The sequence below is a fragment of the Oreochromis aureus genome, linkage group 14 (assembly GCF_013358895.1).
Source record: "Oreochromis aureus strain Israel breed Guangdong linkage group 14, ZZ_aureus, whole genome shotgun sequence".
Taxonomy (NCBI): Eukaryota; Metazoa; Chordata; class Actinopteri; order Cichliformes; family Cichlidae; genus Oreochromis; species Oreochromis aureus.
In genome coordinates this window covers 8,456,235-8,479,955 of record NC_052955.1, presented here as the reverse complement: position 1 = coordinate 8,479,955, position 23,721 = coordinate 8,456,235, and the positions used below count along the sequence as shown (strand labels likewise).

Here is a 23,721-nt window from a genome sequence, read left to right as displayed (position 1 = left end):
TTTCTCTTCTGTGCCCCTAAAGTTTAAATGAAACCTCTGGCATTGCTTTTTGTAAAGACAGAGTCGCGTCCTCACTGCAGCTTTGGCCCTGAAAACGTCCTGTTATTGGCTGTTTGTTTGATTCCGCTAAGTGGACACTGTTTCGCAGAGCACCAGTTTTGTTTGTTTGTGCTGTTGGTTTTGCACTTGTGTACTCCCGGGACGTGAGGTCTGAGGGAAGTCTTCCACTGAAGCTGCGAATTTCTCTGCCCTAGTTTAAGAAGCTGCGGCGTTCCAGTCCTCTCATTAGCTCAAAAACGTTTGCTCACATACTGTGGCTCACCACTCTGCTGTTTACAATCCCCACCACTTCACTTTGGCTTCAAAAAGTGATGTGACATAGAAGCAGGTTGCGGGCAGATTTGACAGAGCTGCCAGGTTTTTTCCTGAAGGATAAATCTACAGAGGGCCACCACAACATGCCATGTCCCAGTTCTAAAAAGCTTAGCTACTTAAGAACATCGGTATTAATGATGTATAATACGGAAGATGATTAAGGTGAAGGCTTGCTGCTTTATTCAGAAATGTGTACTTTTATACAAGGAAAGCTCCTTTTAAGTTCACAGCAGCCCCATACGTGGAGCCTTACAGCAAGCTGCTATTTCTGGTTATAGGATTAAAAAATCCCCGTCTGTCTTTCTTGCGATTTCTCTCTTTCATACTCACAAATCCAGACATGCATGAATTTAGACAGTGGGAGAGTGAAGCAAGGCAGCGCGCAATACAACGAAGATCAGATCTTTTTTAACTCGAATGCTGGTGAGCCAAAGGGCAGAGATGTCTCAGAAGGGCTAATTGGAAGTGACACAACTGGGAAACTCAGTGGGCTGCACCATGTATTGTCTTTTATCGCTAACAAAGTGTTGAAATATCCAGGCAGGGAGGGGAAGTTGAGAGGGAGAGAGAGAGGACAGAAAATACCTGATGACTGAAACACCGAGCATTCGCTTCTCATTAACTGAGAACCTGGCTGAGAAATAAAGATCTGCAGCAGAACAGCTGCAGAAGGTGCCGAAAAGTGTGATCAAATATCAGTGATTAGCCAGAGCAAGGACAGTTTGTGAAGCAGCGAAAGTGAAGTGAGCCTAATGGTCCGCTCTCTGATACCGGTGCCATTCTGATTAATGAAGAGCATCTTGCCAGAGAGGCCAGGACCTCTGAGAAGGCACGAGTAAAACATCCACTTTACATCTTCCTGTAATTCATCTCATTCTGATGAAACAGATTAGAGTTGAAAGGAATCAGTTCTTTATCTCATTAGTTGGAGAGAAAGACTTTTAACAATGGCTGTTATTGTTTCTAGTGTTGTTGTTTACCTCTTATAACAGCGTTTTATTCCCAGCTCACTACAGGCAAGGTTGTTCCAGAGCTTGTTAATTGCTAATGGCTGAGGCCCAGATTTCCTCTAGGAAACAGAGCTAGAGTCAAAGTATGAGAGCAGGAGACTGCTCTGGTTCATAAATCCTGTACTTGCACCAAACCAGTGCGTTCACTGTAGCGTCTTGTCTTATACAGCGTTGGGGACTTAAACCGACTGTGGCCCAGACGACAGATTCAAACATTAAGATTCTTGACTCAGATTTTGTTGTTGGGGATTTTGTTCCCCCCCTGCAGAGCCTTGCCTTGTCTTTTTTGCGTGCTGCAAGTGGAGCTAGACACAGCAGGAAGAAAGCTATTTTAAAGCTATGATTTAAACACCTTCTGTACCTTTTAAATATTTTCTGTCTCCCCCATACCAAAATAAACTAACAATAAGTTGTGTTTTTATGTTTTTAATTTATATGACACATAATTTTCTTTGGATATTTTGTATTTTATCAATTCTTAATGACTAACAATCACAAGTCCTATGACTGGATAACTGCTCTGCCCAAGCATCAGTAAATATTGGATATAATTGATAATAGCCTGGAGCTTGTGGCTGCAACATTGACTTTTTTTTTTTTAACAAAGTCACTCTGTATTTATATGTTGCCCTGCTTACTGTGTGTGCAATTCAAAGGCAATGCAGACTGTGCGCTGAAGAACTTCAAATATGTTTAAAATCTACTGATGTCTGAAAGCACACAATCCCTGCCTCGGGCTGCCTCTCAGCCCAGATTGAAGTTGGAGGTTTCAGTCTCCACCATGTGCTCTGAATTGGGTCCGATATCAGGATTTTGTCCAGATCTCAAAACCTTGTCTGAGACAGACTAAGTCAAGCAGCGTGTGTGACTGGCCTTAAGGGATTAATAACCTTGTGATATACCCAGATGCCAAACTGCACCATAGCTTAAAAGCCTAAAAATCATTTTACAAAATAGGCAGGAAAACAATGCTGAGATGCCAAAGTAGAGGAAAGCAACCTATTTTTAATCACACCTGATGAAAATACTTGGCGTTATACATTTGTTCAGAAATAACAAAGGCTTGATTAGTATTGTTGTTGCTTGTAAGAGAAGAAAATACAAAAGGATCTTTCCTATCATTTCTTTGTTGCTCAGTAAAGGGAAATTTGAAGACGTGTAATTATTTTAAAGGTATTAGTTCCAACATATTGTTAAGACCAAAGCATAGCAGTTTGTTGCAGTTCAAGTTAATAACTGGAACTGCATTTATATGACAGAAAACTATGTCATATCTTCATTTCAAGGCACTCAATCAAATAAAAAAGTTGTTGATAAAAAAAAACAAAAAGTGCTAAAGTGACAGTGGTAAAGCATTGTTCCAAAACATAACCTGCGATCTCTCGATATATTGCCTCGACCTGCAGAAAATGTCAGCTGGATTGAAGTCATTATAACTCCTGATAAAAATGTCAGCAGATATAGCAACTCAAGGCCAGTGGGTATAAGCTATATTTTATTGAGAGTGTGTGGAGCTGCTCTGTCCTAAAATTGAAGGTGAAACAACAAGACAAACAATATAATGCATGACAGGTTCTGCTTGTCCTTTTTTCAGGGAGTTTCTCAGGACAGTGTGTTTGGTGGGAAAAAGGGGACTTCATATGTACTGCTACAGTTTCAGAGGGGGTGCAGACCTTTGAGGTGTACTGTCTCCTGGGATATAAAACAAGAAATAGCTCAGCGCAGCATTTTCACTGCTATAAGGGAAAGTTGTGGTCAGCAGGGAATCTATAAAGTCTCATTTTTTATCTGTCATTGTTCCATGAAGAACTCTTCACAGTTTGAGGGAGAAAATCCAATGCTATCACTGTGGGATGGGCTAAAAGCATTTATTATTGATTAGAGACATTTAATGTCTATTACATTAAATGTTAGCCCGGGGTTCTGACAGCTCTTTGATGAAATTAGATCAGAAAAATGTGGCTTTTCAAATGCATCACTGTTCCCTCGCTGCCCTGTGAGGTCTTCCAGAGCGAGATGATAAACTTGCAATTTTATGTGACATGTTTTATCCTTTGAGTGTTTGCAAAGCTTTATTTTTATTCTTTCTGTGGGTTTTTTTTTTTTATTTCTTCAAAGCAGAACTGAAGAAAAGACTAAAGCTTCAAATAGACTGAAAGTACAAACAGAATATAGCAAAAGTTGATGAAACCTTATTAGTCCGGTTTGTTTTAGCAGAAGGACTTGCTTATGAGGGAAACCATGCGACACGCTGGCTCATGCCTCTGCAGTTTGCACAGACGTGTTGACCGTCCTGGTTGAATACTTCCCACACCAGCCTCCGCTGAAGCTGCAGTTGATCTGTGATATCAAATAATTGGCCATGTTGCTTTTCAGGATAGCTTCTCCATTTCGTTTTCTGGTTGATTGGCTCTGTTTGAACCTCTGTGCCAGCGACTCTTTTTGGCCACACTGCTGTGGAATGTCGGTCAGTGAAGAATATGAAGCAGCACATCAAATGCACTCAACTCGATCTGTCTCACTCACTTTCCTGAGTATCTCTGTCATTTCCACAGAAGTGACCCACCTGTCACATATAACATGTTAATACGGTATCCCGCTCATGTGTTGGTGAGGCTGGATGACATTTACTACCATCTCTGTCTGCGCTGCCTGTGTAGCTCAAAGGGTATATGAAGGGCATGGACATGAGTGATAAATTTAAAGACATGTAAATAAATTACAGATGGGCAGCCTTCGTGGCTTCCATAATTTTGCCAAGGGCTATTTGGCACAGCCTTGTGTTGTCCTGTTTTGGAGCCATACCAGCACAGCCAGGAGCTTTGTCCTTGTGGCTGCTTTGTGAGTTCTTGCCAGCTGGATCCCACCCAGTCCCAGAATGCGTGCTTCCACTCCCCTCTCACCACCAGCACTCATTTTCGAGAGGTTCAACAAAATGAAATCGCATCCATATGAGGGAGGCTTCATCACGAGGGGCTCGCATTTCCCAGGAAATATTCTGTCTGGAACAGTGTCTCTTGACAGTCATGTGTAAATGGTGTCAGATCACAAGACATTTCCAGGGGAGGGGGTTGGGCAATATTTAAATATTTCCTGACATGCAGTGTTATCCTTTTTACTTCCAAAGCCTATCTGTATTCCTCCCTCCTCCCTCCTCCAGTCTGATTTGATGATGATGGACTGCAGTGTCTCATCTGTCATGTAAGCACTGGAAAAAATTAATGAGAAAGCATATGTTTAAGAGGAGGGAGCCAGGACTTTTCACTGTGGACAAGAGTCTTGTGTAATGATGTTTAGAACTGTGTCTTGCTCTTCACTGCTTATGTTTCAGGCCTCTAATGGTTATAAAGTGGAAGTCTCTACCTCTGGGTTGATTGATCACCTAAAGTAAAGACCACTCTTACACTGTAATACGCTCATTTAGCCTGGCAGCTATTTTCTCAGTGCACTGTTGCCTCAAAGCTCCACTAATACCAGGGTAAGAGTGTTTGGAGTCAAAGAGCAGTGAAATGTAGCATGTGAACTATAGGCAGTCTATTGTCTGGAGGGTTCAGGTCTGTCTTTTTCATTCACCCTCCACTCTCTGAACTTGTTTTCTGCCATTCAATTTGGGGGTACTTCAGTATTATTTCCAGTGCTCTCAGTCTTTAACTCTCTATATCACGCCTGTTTCACCTTTCCCCTATATCTGCTTTGTGTCCACCCATCTGTGTCCATCCCCTCTTTTTCTCCATCCCTTTCTCTCGAGTGCCTCCTCCTACTCCTCACAGCGGCACTGTACATTGCTGTTGGCTACAAGCAGGAAAAAAAATGGATTGCGCCAGTAATCAGTGACCCGAAGAGTGGACCTGGTCCAAGACAGAAAGAGTGAACAAATGTTATAAAAAAAAGAGTGAGGCAAAAAAAAGATAGAAAAGAGCGGAAAGCCCAGCTTCAACAGGGATTTGGTTTTGTCAAACAGGAAGTCTGGGGAACTAAAGCACAGACAGAAGGGTTATTTCAGTCTATTCCTCTGTTAAGTCATTGTTTTCTCTGCTGTAGTTGCAGGCGTGCTTCATATCAGATTGTTTTTTGTCGCGGGGAACATAACTGTGTCTGCATTCGTGTCTGGCTTTGAAGCAGCTGTAATAACAGACAACTAGCAGCTTGAGAGTTGAAGGGAATGGATGATTTGGGGAAATGAATTTCCTAGCAATTAAACTATAAGTTGATTAAATGATTAGCTGAGTTACAGAAAAAAAATCAGCAACAATTTTGGTAATCAAGCAATTATCCATTGTTAATTTATAAGGAATTTAGCACGTGAAACGTCAGAGATTATCCAGCTACTCACAGCTGTAGTTGTTCCTCACTGTTGCCTAAACAAAACATTTCATTTGACCCTCACCTGCATCAACATCAATATTTCCTAACCTTTTTCTGGCATTTTATAGACTAATTTATTAATCAACACTTAACTTAATCAGAGTGCAGTGTTCATCATAGTAGTTTAGTGTGTTAACAGCCAGAGCTGATGGAAATGCCATTAGTTACAGTATGTGGTTTTCTGGTATTGAACAAATTAGAGCTTTATCTTAATAATGGCACTTGATGATGTTACCATCCATTATTCATCCTGGGCCAAAGTGGTGGATTGACCTACCAACACTGCCTTCCTCGAGTTGCGTAACTTTACATATTTATTTCCTGTTTACACAGACTGTAATATTTGTTACTTGTAGCCCTGGACCATCAAAAGTTTGTTTTCTGGGACCTTCTCCTCTATTGTCAGAGAAAGGGCAAAGTACACAGAAAAGTAATTGTTAACACATCTCAGATCTTTGCCACTGACAACTAAAACAGTGAATACTGTATGCATGGATGGGTGAATCAGTGCTTAGACAGATGCTTCACAGATGGTAAAAGGCTCCACTCCTCTGTATCACTGATGACACATTGTGGAGGGCATGCATGATGTCAGCGCCCAGGTCTTTGCTCACAGTGAGCAATACTGAAGTGGCAGGTACATGAGTAAACTCTTTTAAACAGAAACACAAATAGCAGACAATGCAAAGAAAAAACAACAACAACACATACCTGGATCACCACATGCTATGTCTAATTGGAGATGAAGAGGACGAAAAGCCCACATTTGACCTGTTAGACGCTTCCGAGGGAGACCGAGGCCATGAGTTGGCTGAATAAATGAATAAGTATAGATTGTATGGATTGGCTCTCAGCCCTATGGGATAAAATAGTTTGCTCAGTATTCATACCCTGTTTTACAGTCTCAGAGGCACCATGCCTTTAACACTACAGTTAATTATACCCTGTTCTTCCAAGTGAGAGGAATGTGAGGTCAGTGCTTCTTTTGTGCTGCTGCGTAGGTCAAATAGCAGGCCGGTGAGAAAATAGAATATATGCTCAATGTATTGAGATGACTCTACAACTAAAAAGGCAGCTAAAAATACTGAGAAGTGTATTTTTGCTTAAGAAATATGTCTAAATTGTGTGTTTTCCATCAAACTGGATCTGCATTAAATTTCAAATTTGCGTATTCAAAGAGCCAATGCGAAGATTCATTTCAGAGTGAGTAATTCCCTCCTTTGACTTGTGGGTGTCTCATTTAATTTGACTTAGGGAAACCAAGCGTTTCCCATTTTTTTTTATCACTGAAAGCCCAGAAATAGCATTAAGCGCTGCATGGCAAGCCGGAGCCGTCAATTTGTGGAAGAGTGTAAGCACTGTCTCTGGGTGAATTAGATCAGGGTCAGTGTACAGCTCTGGGACAGACCCTGTACTTCAGTGGGTCACTCAAACACATGTGAGGACAGGTGAAGATGACATAGAAGGCAGCTGAAGATCAGATCAGAGGAGGACAGAGGTCACCTGTGCACTGCTGCTTGTCTGTATTCACCTAATGATATGGTGACTGTAGTTGCACGTGTGAATGGGACTCTTTTTAACATTTTTTAGCATGAACGTGTTGCTTTTTGTATGCTTTTATTTTCTGGTGGGTGCCTGTAGATAACTCTGCATGTGAGTGAGTTTATTAATGTCCTGTCTGCTGAGTCCTAGGCCTGCCTCTGCTGTCTGCCTTAAGGAATGGTGGGAATTTGGGGTAAATATATTCTGCTCACTAACCGTCCCCAGTACAATTTTAAGTTGAAAGGCTTTTATTAGTTACTTGTGCTCCACAAGAGAAAGTGTTAAAATTGCACAAATTTCACAGTTTTTCTTATACTATCTGTGTTAAAATTCACATTTATCCAGGGATTTTTCCAATACACATTCTGCACAGAGTGTTTGTGTGTTTAGTGTTCGATATAAGTGAAATGTGCTGTGTAAGCTTTTTCTTTTCTTTTTCTTTTTTTTTTTTTTGAAGCAGGAAAAAATCACCAAAGGCACCTTGGTGTAGTAATAAGCAAAATGTCACTCCCATCATTATCATAAAATGACAACCATGTAATTGTGCCTCATGAAATTATGTCTCAGGGAAAAAGTGTGCATGCCTCAGTTTTTAAAAGGCTGACACAAGCTGAAGAATAATCTTCAATTTGTGGCCCGTGGCTGTACTTGTGTTGACTGCTGAGGTTTGAGTGTTTTGGTGGAAGTAGTTTTCCTTTACTTCCCAGACTCTCATTCCAGCTGGTCAGCAGCAGTTGGGTGGGATTTTCCCATTACAGGATCTGGTTTCCACAGCAGCAGGGGGTGCCGAACCAGAGGAAAGACAGAGAGATAGGAAGAGAAGAGGGGAGAAGAGAGGGTCAACATTTGTCTAAATCCCTGGAGTCTTGTAGTGGTTGGGGGTCTGCTTAAGATAAACAGGTTAAGTTACACCACCACCATCCACCACCGACCTTATAGTCCGTTCAGCGCTCAAAGTCTATTTTTACCCTCCTTGGGCAGATTGTTGTCAAGCCTCAACAGCTAAATGGCACCTTGTTGACTGGCCTTCAGGTGAACCTAGAAGAGAGAAAGAAACTGCAACAACAGCAAGGCATAAACAAAGCCCAGCATGAAAAAGCTTGAATTCAGGCAGTTATCCTAACCGTGAGCAGACAAAGGCTGTGAAGGCAGACTGAAATAAGAGACCCCAAGCTGGGACGCCCATTCAGTTCACCATACGACATAGTGGCTGGTTGTATTTTGAGCCACTCGGTTCAAAATAAGCCTCTGAAAGCATAACACAGTGTCTCTGGAATGCACAAAGTAAGCTTCCATCTCTGAGAGAGTTTGAAGAGGCTATAAAAGGGACAGAATACTCCTCTACCCATATTTGTATATGTTTATGAAGATCAGCAGGAGGTGACCATATATAGGATTGTTGTGGAAAACAGCTCTGCAGAAGAGCTGTCTGGGGTTTGGCAGCTGTTACACAAAGTGTCACAAAGGAAAGTTTCTTATAAAAGATAAACTTGTATTGGAGGCTAAATCAAGGACTTGTTGTGACAAGTTGGGTCAGGTGCAGTGTACAAACAGCGTTGGGGTTGGTGGGGAATACTGATATCAGTCATGATACCTTATCTCTTTCCTCACCTCTTACAAGAGTTGAGAACATTAGCAAGACAGCGTGTCCTGCATGTTGGATCCGCCTCCTATGCTGCCATGTTCATGCACTGTATTACTGTTACTCACATGATTTCATTTTTGTTTTCACGTTCTTCTTGTTTCACCCATGTGCATTCTTTTTGTTTGTTCTTTTATGTCGAACAAAAAGCAAAATGTCACAAAATACTTGGATTAAAAAAATGAAAGCTGAGAGTTCTGCTCCTTTTCAAAGGGAGTATGGGAACAATGGTACTCTTTGACTTTGCTGTCTGCTCTAATTCTGGATCTCACCCATTCTGACTCCCCTGTGTTTTGATCCCAGGCCCAACAGCCCATCTACACCAAGGTCCACGGCAATGGCGACCTGGCTCAAGTTACGTCACAACATGAGAGAGTTTTCATGGGTTTGATTTAGAACCACACTGGGACTGAGCCCACATAATCCAGCTAATGCTTGAACAAGCACATGAGTTGATGTCTCTAGCGGGAGATGGTGTGGATCAGTTGAAATGATTGAGTGATGATGAGTTATTCCCAGGCTTTATAGACTAGCCACCATAATGAAAACACCAATCTTCAGTGAATAGCTACAAGACACAAACACTGACCACCATCATTTTTCTGCTTTGTGTGTGACTGACATTTTAAATAAAGCCTCACAAGATGAAGTGATCATTTCAAATCATTTCATTTCAGATCATTTCTAAGGACACAATTGTATCACTTTTTTTTCTGTCTGAGCTATTCTATCCAACTACTTCACATTATTTTGCAAATGTTATACATATAAATTCCCAAGCCAAGGGGTATAATCATAATCCAGTGTGTCCTGAGTCTGCTCTAGGGCCGCCTTCCAGTTAGATGTGCCCAAAACACCTTAACCAAGAGGCATCCGAGAAGCATCCTAATCAGATTGCCGAACAACCATAACTGCCTCCTTTTGATGTGGAGGAGTTGCAGCTCTGAGCCCCTCCTGAATGACTAAACTCTTCATGCTATCTCTAAGGGAGAGCCCAAAAACTCTGTGAAGGAAACTCACTTGTATCGGTGAACTTGTTTAGTTTGGTCACTGCACAGAGCTCATGGCCATAGATAAGGGTAGGAATGTAGATCGATGGGTAACGCAACAGCTTTGCTTCCACATTCAGATCTTTTCTTATTACAACAGAGGGGTACAGCATTCTGCATTACTGCAGATAGTGCACGAAGCTGTCAGTCAATTACCCGCTCCTTTTTTTCCCTGACTCGTAAGCAAGACTCAAAGATACTTGAACTCCTCCACTTGAGGCAACAACTCATTCCCAACCTGGAGTGGGCACTCCACCCTTTTCTGGCTGAGAACCATGTCCTCACACATGCTAATTTTCATCTCAACTGTTTCACATTCACCTAGAGTTCATCGATCGAGGACATTCAAGGGTGCGTGGGAGTTTGTGCAACCAGCCAGTTTACAGGTACATGATTTTTTGGATTTTAGGGAATTTCGGTTCAGTTTTACTCATATAGTGCCAAATCACAATAACAGTCGCCTCCGTACTGGAATAGTACAGAGTAAACCTCAACAATCAGACGATCCCCTATGAGAAAATGAAGAGAAGCCAGTATGGGAGAAGTATGCTCTCTCAGTTGTAATGGGCCATTTGGTCCCTGCACAAAAACAATGAGAGCTTGGATCTCATAAATGAGATTATATATCTATGACTCATTTTCAGTGGGGTTTGGTTTGCACCAGGATTCGCCTTTGCCACTGATTCTGTTCATAACTTGGTGCAGCCAAGGGAGGGAGAATGTCAGGCCCTCAGATGGTCTCATCATTTCAAGGCAACTCCAGGCTGTTGTGTAGTAGTATATACGTAAACCTCATTACAGACTCCACACCCTGTAGTCAGTCTCTACCATTTAGCCACCATTACATGGGCAAATTGGAAGGAAACCAGAAAGCTTTTAACAGAAAGCTAAAAACCAGGGTGTCACCTGTTAAGGTGAAGCAGAATGGAGGATTTGTAATTATGAAGTGATTATATATTTGGAGCCAAGCCCTTGGGAGCTGAACCGTATTGCTCCACTGCCAGAGATATCACTCAAATCTACTTATCTCGTGCACTACCAGCTAAGACTTGAATATTACAGAACATGTCACTATCGTAACTGTCCTGATAGTGCTACTTAATGCCAGTCCTTTGTTGGCATTCCCCTCAGGGCAGCTCCCTTTCCTGCCTCCTGTCTTTTAGCCAGACCACATAAATGCAAGAAAGCTAAAGATATGGCTTTCTTAGTCTAGCATCTTAAATTGAATTTGGCTCATTTACAAAGCATGCATTGGATGTGATTATTCCGGGGTAAAACTACAAGGATTAAAGACAATTCAGCAAAGTGCTTGCCATCACAACATAGTTTCAGGGACTGGCAATCAGTCAGGTTAGAAATCAGTGTTTTTTTTATCTAACATCACTGACTTTCTTTGAGAGCTGCTCGATCAGATATTAAAATGCTCCAAAGCTGTTCTGCTCAACATGTTTTAGTCTGACCATGATGTGCTTCCCCATCTGACACTGGAAGATAACCACAGAGTAAGTGGCTGGCCAGAGGGTGGGTGTTTTTTTTTTTTCCACAAACAGAGCACTCAGTCATACTCATGATGGAAGCTGAATGGGTCGTCATGTGCAAAAGAGAGATAATAGGAGCCGAGAAGTCAGAGGTGCTCCGGCCTGCTGATAACACTGTGCAGACTGTCAGTCAGAGAGTAGTTGGACAAAGCGTAGGTTGTACCGTTTTGATTGCCGGCTTGATATCTGATGTTTGCTCTCAAGCTATACTGACATCTTTCTCTCTCAGTCAGCTTGTTCAGGAAAGATATGTTGCCTTAAATTGTTTTTTTCTGCCTCTATAACTGCATAACCTCTCCAAAGTGAGGCGGTCCTGATGGCTATTACAGAGAAAGGTGAGTTTGACATTGGTCATTCAGTATTTGCACTGAACATCAGCCACATACAGCACTAACATCAAGGTTATTCTGTAAGATAGCTGGTAAACTGACAAAGGCTGCGTGCACAAAATAGCAATAAAAGCAGAGACAGCTGTGCAGTGTACAGAGACCCTGCAATACCCCGCTGGGTTTTAGCCGGTAAATGTCCGTTATTATCTCGGCATCTTCTTCTCTAGCCTCCGATGTGTCTGGTGCTTTGCAATCATTTAGCCTCCACTTTCTTGGGCAGTGTACTTGGAAATGAGCTAGATATCACTTTGCCTGGCAGTGAAAGTAGAGAAACAGCTGAAAAGCATGTGGACTCACTTGCTGCTCATCTGTGCTGGAAATGTCCTCGAGGATATGAGTAGGATTTTTATTATGTATCTTGGCAGGTGCTTCCTGTATGGTTAGAGTGACTTTTGGATTAGATTGCGCACCAAGAGCTGCACCTCTTGATTAAAATCGGGTGGCTCGACATACTGCTTTGTTGAAGACGTTGTAAATTATGTAGTGGATTTTTACTTGTGTATTTTGAAGTTGATAGAATTGTTGGATGTGGTTCACTTAATATATTTTTAAAAAAGCCTGATATAGAAAATACTTTTGTTTAGATAATATAATATTAATAAAATAATTGCTGCAATGTTATAACTTTATGGTCATTTTATGTCAGTGGTATAATACAAAATACAAGTGCCTTTAAAGAGTTATGGGCTTTCAAAATATTCAGACTTTCAAATGGAAATTTTAAAAGCAATAATCTAAATATCCTAAATAAACTGAATATCAAAATTATGATAATGTAATGACCTCTCCTGAAATCATCAGAAAAAGCAAACATGTTAGTCATGAGTATAGTTTAATCCTTATTTCACCATTGTTTCTGTGTGTCTATGGATAGCTGTCTAACTCCTTCAAATACTTTGGAACAGCAAATGAAAGCACAGAAGCATTTGACTTGATAAATAACAGCAAAACATGTCTTAACATATTTTTTTCTGTTCATTCACCTTTGGCGCCATGAAAAAAAATGCTAAGGTGCCGCACCCAGGTCTTCTACTGGTAGTGGAAATCCTGCTGTTTACTCTGGCATCATGTTTGCTAATATGTTTGCTAATTACATGACATTTTGCTGAATTAATTAACTTAAAAAAACAACATAGGTTTCACTGTGTACTCAATAACTAACTGACTGAAGCATTAATATGTTTCTATGATGAATGCAGGATTTAAAATATATATTTTAATAAGAGGGATAAGTGTAGAAACAATCAATGTGAAATTACAAGGTTTCTAAAGAAATCGAGGAGCTTTTTGTTTTAAAAGATTGCATTCCCATGGGTTTGAGGCTTTCGTGTGCTGGTGTTTGTCTCTCTCTTCCTGACATTTCTGCACACTTTCAGCACAAAGAAACGCTTACACTTTAGACAGTTGGCAAATATATGGTTACAGGTCGATCCTTAGCTTCTCCAAGACAATGAAAGTGAAACGCTCGAGGTGAGCTGAGCACTTTTTGTTGTGCAGTCGTTGGCTGGTTTCTAACAACTGGTGCTCGGAGGTCTCCCGTGGTATGCACATTCAGCTTAAAGAAAAACATGTATACTAAAATACAAGCTTCAAACAACAACTGCCGTGGACCGCAAAGTAAAAATCTGTGTGCTTTGATAACAAACAGATACATAAATGGGACAAAGTAACTTGGGTGTGGTTTTTATAGACTCCTTTGGGCAAAAGTTAGTGATTTCCTTCATAGAAAAAAAGAGTTTCCTTTTTGAAAGCTACCCATAAGGTATCCTGGGTTTTCACAAGCATCCTCTTTCTTGGAAGGCAACTGAACAAAACATTTTAAAGTAGCCAGCTTGTACAGCAGTATCAGTGGTTGAAAGGTTTTGTAGTTGTTGAGGCATAGCATTCAAACAATCATTCTTCCCACTGCTTATTGATGGGCCCTCAGCAGGGTGTCGCTTACTCAGGAAGACACCTGCCCTGAACCACAGTAATCTGTAATCATGATCAAAGCTTGGATCTGCCAGCTGGAAGCTCACTAGTGTCCTAGCTCTAAGCATTGTTGTTTCGAGTTCGCCCTCCTCCCCTAAGCTAGCCCTGTGGGCAGTTAAACACGGAGCTAGTGGGAATTGTGGGAAGAGAGGAGGGTGGAGACTCCACCAGAGGCCCAGGCTTCTGTAGGACTTATTGATCTCTGAAAAGAGATCTTCATCCTCTCCTGAACAACAGGCACACCACTATTTGATACTTGAGGTAATTATGGAGCATTTGTTGCCTCACTGTTTACTCTCATTTGTTCTGCATTGTTTCTTTCACTGCCTTTGCAGACATCTCGCTCCACATTCTTCACGTGTAGCATTATCTCTCTGTGACATTCAGTCATTGACCTTCCTCTTTTGTCTCTTGTCTTAAAAATCCAACAAATGATTGATCTTACAGTCTGTGCCTGGCAATTAAAGAGCCCCCCCCGCCCCTCCTTACACCTTAGCTAAACATATCATCGTCTAACATGCTCCCATGGCTCAGCTCTTTGTGATAATTACCCCAGTGTTAGACCTTGAGCTTGATAAGTAACACCTAACCAAGGGCAACTTGTGTGTGCAGAGAAGGAGTGTGATTCATTGGCATGTATATGGTTGGCTATATATCTCCAGGGAAGGAGTAGTAGGTGGGGGTGGTGAAATGAGCAGGGGAAAATAGGCTGCTGTCACTTGAGTGGCTGCTAATGTGGTCTCTCCAATGATAATATAAAACACTTAGAAAGGCAATCTATTATTATTATTATTTTCTAATGGCCTAAACAGCACAAATGAAAGCTTAACATAGGTAAGGCTTTTTGTTTTGTTCAACAGCCATTACTCAAGGATATTCCATTCACACTGATATTAACCAGAGAAAATGCTATTTAAAAGCTAATAGTTTTACCTAATAAATGTATTTCAAATCTTGTTTATTAAACGATCAGTTACTTGACTAGCAAGGATTAAATATACCTTTTATAATATCTTTATAAACAAGGACAGAATCACACGGTAGCTGCTCCACTTTGTAGTAGAGAAACCTCTCCACTCTCTTTCCCCACCATCCAATTGTTTTCTCCCGTGGCATGTCAAGTGCGATCCAGACCTAATCTACCAGCCCAACAGTGAGGTACCCACAGTGAGGCCCCAAGGCCCAGCACCACCGCTTCATTCGTCTTCAAGACAGGCTACAGGCGTGAGACCATCCTCACGCCTATCCTGTTGCGCTTGCATATGCAAGGGATGCTAAACCCCGGAGCCTTCATCTGGTCTCCAGGTGGTCACTGAAGCAGTGGCCTGTATCTTCCCACATGCTCTGTCAGTGAGCATTTGAAAATAAGTGGAGATTGTCCTCTCTCCCTGCGGAGAAAAGGGCCATCCCCTCCAGCTTCTTCAGAGGAAACAAGCAGGCGTGATACTGCATCACACTGAGGTGATGATGAGCGAATAGCATGGGAAATTTCACTAGCTGTGCTCTTTGTGCAGTTTCCTGTTGTCATGTTTGTCTTCTGTTTGTTTTGGAAGCTGCTCACACATCACACCTACATGTCTGCTCAAACAACATTGAATATATATATATGTGTTTTTTTAAATTTTCTTCCTGTATATTTCAGTCCTGGCATCACCATGTTGAGCAAACAATCAGTCTTCCAGTTATGCAAACACTTGCAGATGGTGCAGAAACATCCAAAGATGTTCCCCATCCGTGTTTGCTCTCCATTTCACAAAGATTTTAGGAAGACAAAGAACTGTTTGCAAGTCATTTGTGTGCTTGTTTGCTTATGTTTTCTTCCACACAATGCACACTAAACTACAGTCCAATGGGTGCATTGTGTGTACTGTCACAGAATGCACCCATTGGATCGTAGCCAGAGGCTTTTACAGCCTGTTATAGCAGCACTATGTGACTCTACATCTTTAGAAGACAGCAGATGAAAAATTTTGCACAGTCTAATTGAACGGTTAATTTTCTTAAATTTGAAACCACATTTTCATTTTCTTCCGTCTCTTAACTACAAACAGCTTACCGTAAACATTTTCCGATTTTTCTTTAAAGAAATAGAACTGAACACAGCCTTGCTGCTGTTTTTTGTTCCAACTGTGCAGAGCACAATGTTATAGTTCTTGCCTTCTGCCGAAGACAGACGGTCAGCCTTATGGTAAGTTGTTTACTCTGGCAAGTACACTCAGAAAGTCTTGCAATTGTGGCAAAATGAATGACATGTTGCCCCTGACAAAGCTGCTACAGGCCGAGCTCACTGTTTGTTCCTTTCAAGTGGAAGTCGAGCTTTTTACAGCTTTAGTAAACGTGATGCCTTAACAGTGAGGCAAAGGAGACAAGCTGCCTGTTTCAGCACCAGCCAGATACTGATTATCAAATTAGAATTTCCCCAGTTTGAACTTTTTTCAGCAGAAAAATAACCCATGAAATGAGGCATTTGAGATAGAAGCTCATCTTTAACCGTCCCTTCCCTCATCTCTCCCCACTTCTCTCTGCACCGGCACACTGAGTAAAGAATACATTAGAGGGTAATGAAATAAGGGCATTTAAAGAAAGATTTGAATTGAGTGTCAGTCATGGGTAGACGATCACATTACCAGTTGTCCATTGTAATGACTTTCCCTCCCATTAGGAGGTATTATGATCTCCTCTAAAATGTAATTACAGTTGAAAATGGGCTCGTGCCTGTCCTGCAAAAATGGTCAGAAACGGACAGAATTTTATTTCACTAGTCTATTTTTTTTATTGACAGCGCCTATATGAAGACTTCATTAGATCACAAAATCGTGTTTGGCAGCTCAGCTATCCTGCCCTACATTTCCAAAGAGTGTATTTAAATGAAAGAAATTGCCACCCACACTTGTTACCTTTGTGGGAACAAATCCTTGGAAACCCTGCTGCACATCTATATATGATGCAGCCGTTGAAGTCGACAGTGAAGCTGTTTTTTAATACGCTTGTTCCTCTTCTTTGCCTTAGACCCCAGCTCTGTTACCTCCACTCTTTGCCCCGCTCTTTCAGAGGCCACTGAAGGTTGATGGAAGCCGAGGCTGGGGGAGGGTTGTGGAAGGATAGGGGCTCTGGAGGCCGCCTGTGGAATCTTTGCATACCACCAGAGAAAGTGGGAGGGATTCTTTTTTACCCCCCCCTTCCCATTTTCTCCCAACCAGCATCATAAACTGCACAGCAGCAGCTGGTGTCAAAGAAAGACGGAGCGAGAGAAACGATGCACTGCTATCTCACTTACCATCTTTAAATAAAGGCCAGTAAGCAGAGAAAGGGGAGATTATATAGAAGAGCGGAAGATGTGGCACCCATCCCTACAGCAAATCACCACATGGAGCAGATCTAAATCAAGTTCCCCTTGCTATAAATACAATGGAAAACAGCAGAATAATAAGCTGCAGCATATGCCGTGGTCAACCTCTGTGGGCAGAAAGGAGCGCTATTCTTCCATGCTTTGCATTTCTCCTCTGAATTCATCCATGAAGGCGCTCAGTTTAGCACGCACCACAGCAGAGGAAGCTCTGGCAGTAGGACATGCCAATCAGACCAGTGGCACTATTTCCATGGTTTCTGTTCTGGAGAAAAATAAGTTATGGCCAATATAAATTAAAGTATGCGATAAAATGCTGCATTCACCTTTATGGTCCAGCAACTACTCAATATTACACGAGGCTCACTGCCTTAAAGCGCTGTAATTAAATGATGAACAAAGGGGCTTGTTGGGTTAAAAGCTACTGTGGTTGGGTTTTTTTTTTCTCCTCGTATTGAGTATCATATTCTGTGGATGGATGGAGGAGGGGGTTGTTTGTTGGCCCATAAGGATCAATTAAGCCATCAGGAGGAAGAGACAGTAATAAGACATGTAATGAAAGGTCCCTCTTCCTTGGGGAACAGTGTTATATTCATCACCGCCTCTTGTTCACACATTTATCACTGGAACATTACAAGTTGTAATCAGTCACAGATGTCAGGGCTGGTGCTGATTCTCTATCACTCCTTGCGTCTTGACACAGATATGAGTTGCTACATAATGCATTTAATCTACTGTAGGCTCCCGCGATCTGTAGAGCTCCATGAGAGGCTCTCATGTGAACAGATTACTAATTGGAACGTCAAATTCCATCCTGTCTTTGATCATTTTTATTCGTTTTTCTTTTTTGTCATCACTAAAACGACTTAACCAACAGTTACATTTCCCTAGATGTGAGGTGTAACACCATTTAATGCATAAGGTGTGGTCGCAGAGTCCAAATGTTTCGTCTTCATATTATGAAACATATTCCGCCTTCCCATCTGGCCAGCAGGGTTGGGTAAGTTGGTTTGAAGATTTCTCTCCGGAGGTTGGTTCACACTTCCTTCCACAAGATGGTTTCATTCTTACACTGTTGGTACCAAAAAGGGATGAGGTTATTTTTCAGACAAAGCACAACCGGGGGAAAATGTTAACCGGGGATGTCTGATGTTGGTGCTCCTCCCAAACTCCTAAGCTGAGGAGCTGACGGACAAGTGTATGTGTTGTGTTGCCAGGGTGAAGTGCAAAAAGAGTTTTAGTCCAGCAGTTCAATATGTACTGACCAAAATACTTTTGCACCGCACCTTGTAATTTCTGTCCTTTGGAATAAACGGTCTGGTTGCACTGCCAAGCCGCAAGTTTCGCTTTGCTCGTTGTGGCCTGGCAAGAATTTCAACCAAGCTGCACAATACTTGACTGACAGATCTCTCCTTCACTCATGTTTCATTATATAGTCTTCCTGCCCTTGACTGGATGAAAATACCACTCATTTGGCTGTCGTTAATCTTTCAATCAGATTTCCATCTTCAACTGGAAAAATATGTGGCAGTTTTTGTCAGCACTTTTCATAAATTGCCCACAAAAACTGGTCAGACATGAGAAAGGCAGCTGCAGTCCCTTATTTGTTTTGCCTTTGAGTGAGACCTGATTTATGATCTCACTTTACTAAGCTGCCCCTGATATTTAACTGGTATGAAATGAATGAAAAGATGCATATAGTGCCGTGCAAAAGTCTTGATTCAGTCCTCATTTCTTTATATTTTCCAAGGAAGAAGGGGAATAAGTGCAGCCATTTGTTGAAACGTGGAAAGTATATGCAGGATATACAGTACATATGGTATAAGGTAGTTTGTGCAATTCTTGGAATGACCATCTTTATTTATCTTCTATTGATGTACCACCTTATATTTATGAATACTCAGTGATTTTATCTCCTAAATTACGCTCTGATGTTTTATTTCTTACTTAATCTGTATTTTTGTTTAACCAGCGTTTCTCATTTCTTAGCTTATTTGTACTCTGTTATGGTCTTATATCTGTTATGTTATAACCTTTTTGTGAAGCACTTTGGTGCACCTTCGGTCTCAAATGTGGTATATAAATAAAGTTGTTGTTGTTGTTGTTGTTGTATTCTTCAACCCAACCTGAAAGGCAATCGTTCTTGTAATTTTTTTAAGTAGTCTTTAGGAATAATTCTCTGGGGTTCTTGGAGCACATTCAAAGCTCTTCTTTGGATGTTGTTGCCTTCTCTTCCATTCTTTGTCAAGATGATCCCACACTGCTTCAGTAATGTTGAGGTTTGGACTGTGGGCTGTCCCTTTGTGTGTGTGTTTCTATCCAGGTATGCTTTTACTACATTGGCAGCATTTTTGGGATCATTGTAATGGCAAAAAAGAAGCGTTTGCCAATCAGATGCTTTCCAGATGGCACTGCATGTTCCATCAAAAAATGATGGGTTTTTCTGCATTCATAATTCCATCAATTATGAGAAGCCCCAAATTCTGTACATGCTGATGATCATTTTAACGAAACATTTTGGTTTGGACTCATCACTCACCTGCTGCCACTGATTTTCAGTTCAGTTCATGTGTAATTTAGCATACTTTAGCCTTTTTTCCCTGGCAGCCTGCATTCCATTTAGACCATTTCTAATGAGGCTTTGGTGAACAGAAGACTAACTGAAGAGCCACATGAGTCTCTCAGCTCCTGTGTCAGGTCTTTGTTGGATTTTTCCCTGTTTTTTGAGCACATGTCTTTCAGATACTGTTCATCTGCTCTAGATAGTTTTTTAGCCCTGATTCTTCTTCTTTTGTCCTCCACTTGTCCAGTTTCCCCAAAAGTTGTTCAAGGACACATTGCACAATATTCCAAGATATACCAAGTGCTAATAGCTCTTTGGGAATCACATTGTCGATGCAAAAATAATATTTTAAACCATGTCATATTTGGCATTTTTTATGGCTTCAACTAAAGAAATGGGTTCAAGTGATGAGTTTTTGTGACAGGCTGTTAGTAACAAAGTCCCTAAAGTTACAATTAAGAATTGTTTTTATATTGAGTTTAAATTACCTGTTATGTGTAGACACATCTTTGGCTTATCAGGGTCTTATGAGTTAGTTGCCTTTTTATACTTGAATGAGTCATAGGTCAGTGAGAAGTGGTTTAAAAAACAAAATAAATATTCCTTTGAAAATGGTCAGGTACTAGACTAAAAATAAGCAAAAAAGCAGGTAATGTCCAAAGAAAAAACTTGAAAAGACCTTTAGAAAGTCTGGAGGACTATTGCTCAGGTCTACTTATAAGAAAGCCAGAAGAAATGAGGACTTTTGCACAGTACCGTGCATTTCTTGGGATCATTTGAGAAAGTTTAGTTTAAATAGTCTGTGCTAAGTAGAGCTGGGTATCGTCACTGATTTCTATAATCGATTTGATTCCGATTTACAAGGTCCCGATTCGATTCAGTTCTAATCGAATTTTGCCTCAGACAGTCAGAAATATTATAATTCTGATCATTTATCAGTACTGACACTTGTGAGACTTCATCAGAGGTGTAAGCATCACAGCAGGTGCCTTTGTGTCAAAGTAACTGAGGATAAAACAGAAAAACACATGAAGGAGATTTTCCTGGCCTGGCTTTTTATAGCAGATAACTGCCTTAAAAATATTCTGCAGTAGATCAAAAACTGAAATCAGCATATGAACATTACCTGATGCTGCTGAGGTGAAGCTGAGCAAAGTTACAGAGGTTTTATTAGAGACACAGCTAAGCATTTTGCAATTTGGTATAATTTTAAGAATTTACATTTCTTCGGTTTTGAACAGCAGAAATGAGGCTTTCTTGTCTCAGGTAAATTTTGAAGAAAAAAAAACAGCGGCCTACAGCGCTGTACACAACGATAGACTGGTGCGTAATAAGGAAGACAAGGCAGAAAACTGAGATTTGAGATTGGAAACTGTTCTTGAAGTGCACTGAGAGAGAGAGAGAGCTGTGCAGGAAGTGTGATTTTATCGTGGTGGAAGCAAAACAGCAAAGGTAAGAGGGAATTAATGATGATATATATCAAATGTGAAGCATAGTTTTGATCTTCTTTTGCAGCTGGTTCAGTCAATTTTGGTCAGATAGTGACAAAACCTGCTGCATCAGAATCTGTGAGATGTCAGCTTTCAGCCCCGACAGCATGTCCATGTACGTGCCGTCGGATGAGAAAGCCGACATCTCACAGATTCTGATGCGTCGGGTCCACGCTTTGTGTTTACGTCTTTGTGTTGAATCCGTTTGTCTGCTCTCATTTGCTGTTTTAGCTTTTTGGTGGTTGTTGAAATGAAAGCTTTAACCTGAGATTCTGGCAAATACATTTATATTTAAAAATTGATTCAGGATTTAATGAATCGATATCGCGTTATTCAAGCTAAAATCGATTTTAATCGGAAAATCAATAATTGAAACCCAGCCCTAGTGCTAATGTATCAAATAAATTGTAGTGATTTACATCAAGTTCTTACCTTCCTTACTTTCGTGAGGTTAAATGTTGGAAGCCGCATCACATCCGTGCCCCACCTGTTGTCCCATGAATCCATGGGACAATTGCTGTGGTCCATATGTCTTAGTCTGTATATTTTAACTCATTATTCTATATTTGTATTTTTTGAGAAAACATGAAAACTGGTGACACTGGTAGGGTCTCAGCTCACTACCTGCTTTGCTGGCCTTGCCATATGGTCCTGGCGGACAAGCCGGCACCCGGGGACGGTGCAGCCGTATGGTGGCAGGAAATGCACAACAGAGGAGGACGGCAAACCTCCTTTCTGCAGACCTAACATGACTACATTCACCATGACAGAGACAAATGAATGAGAAAATGAGAAATGAAGGGGTCAAAAATGCCCTTCAAACGGGATTAAAAGCTACCCATCAGCTCAATTCTTCTTTATTGGAACTGATTTCTTTTTATACATCTCTCTGCGTCTGTCCTTTCTTTCTTGCATTTCATGTCTTATTAAACATTTCAACAAAAGAGCTTTGATAAACCTGTTTTCCTCTATAGTGCCACATGTTTCTCATTGAATTCAGCCCTTGCCATGATATCATCAATGACACTGCAACTCAGGTCTGTTGTCGTTTGACATTTTAAAGGCATTTCTGTTCCTGCCTCTGTTCCACACTTGAAAAGAATGATTGTGGAGCATTCAGAGGATTGATGAGGGACTAAAAGCCCGAGCACAATCCTGCCCGAGGAATCTGTTAGCAGCAGTGAATGGTCGGGTGAGTAGGTGGGGGTGTCTCTCCTGTATTTTATATGACCTTTTCAGAACGGCTCGGAGGATTTTGGTGCCATCTGTGCCCTCCGGGTACCACTAATCCCATTGCTGCTATACTCAGCAGTAATGGGTACCTTAAACCTTTGCAACATGCTCCTGATCTTAGTCACACACACTCATGGGAACACACTCATTTCTTTGTTGCAGTTTTCACTGAAATACATCCCATACATCAACCTTGGTCTTTTTTTACGTCTTCTTGCATTTGTGTCTTTTTAGCTCTAGTGTGAGTAATGGCTTATTCTTACCCTTTGCCTTTCTATAGACTCTGTAGTTCAGCAAAGTTTTTCCATGAAGGGATTCGCCACGGACGATGAACATAGTGAAGAACACTGAAAACCAAACCTCATCTACAAAAAGTGAATTACTGCTGTATTAATAAATGAGTCACCTCAGAGGCATTAAATACTTTTTCTCCTCTTCTTGACATGAACTCGAATGCATAAATTGTTTCTTTTGTTGCTGCCATTTCAGTTTCTCTCCATCTCAAAGTGCCTTTATAGCCAGCGCAGACTGCTCTTCATTGTTCTTTATTCTTGCTTTACTCCATAAGCTGAACTTTGAAGCGCTCCCTCCTTCCTAAATGAAAGTGCACTGCCTGGGTATGTTGACTCACTCGTGCTGTCACATTCGTGTCAGCCATGCCTGGGTTCTGAGAGAAGAAAGGATCTTTTGAGACAGAATACTCTAGTCCCTGCTGAGAGGAAGTCTATTTTAGCTTTGGCTCCATTACAAAAAAACAGAACATGGTGCATAAAAGAATTCCAATCCCTTGTTGGACAAAGGAGCCACATGTATAGTGATTTATGAATTAATTCTCATGTGTGAAGCGATACCTCGTAAGCACACTAATGCACACACCTCACCGCTGCTATCAGAGTCAGCATTATTCTTCATATTGGTGATCTAGCCTTGGCATTCTCTGTCTGTGGCAACTTAATTTCCACTCTTGTCATGAGACCTCGCAACGTGTCACAGGGGTTTAAGCAATTTGTTTTGTTTGACACTTGCTTCAGCAGCTTAGTTTCCTGTCGAGGGTGCTGCAGCTGCTGGAGGTTTTCTGCTCTCTTTTTGTGGCTGCTGTTCACCTCATTTTCCTACCGCTCTGCATTCCCTCGTGTGGAAAACCCCAACTCTTATGCCCCGACTCTGTTTTCATCTGAGTGAGATGCAGTGGATGATCAAAGTCTTTC

At 41.2% G+C, this 23,721-nt stretch overlaps 1 protein-coding gene across 1 annotated transcript in view; it reads left to right on the top strand.

Moving 5' to 3' along the window:
• The window catches only part of LOC116329284 (LHFPL tetraspan subfamily member 6 protein), a 46,198-nt gene that overhangs the window by 2,541 nt on the left and 19,936 nt on the right, over positions 1 to 23,721 (top strand). The window lies entirely within an intron of this gene.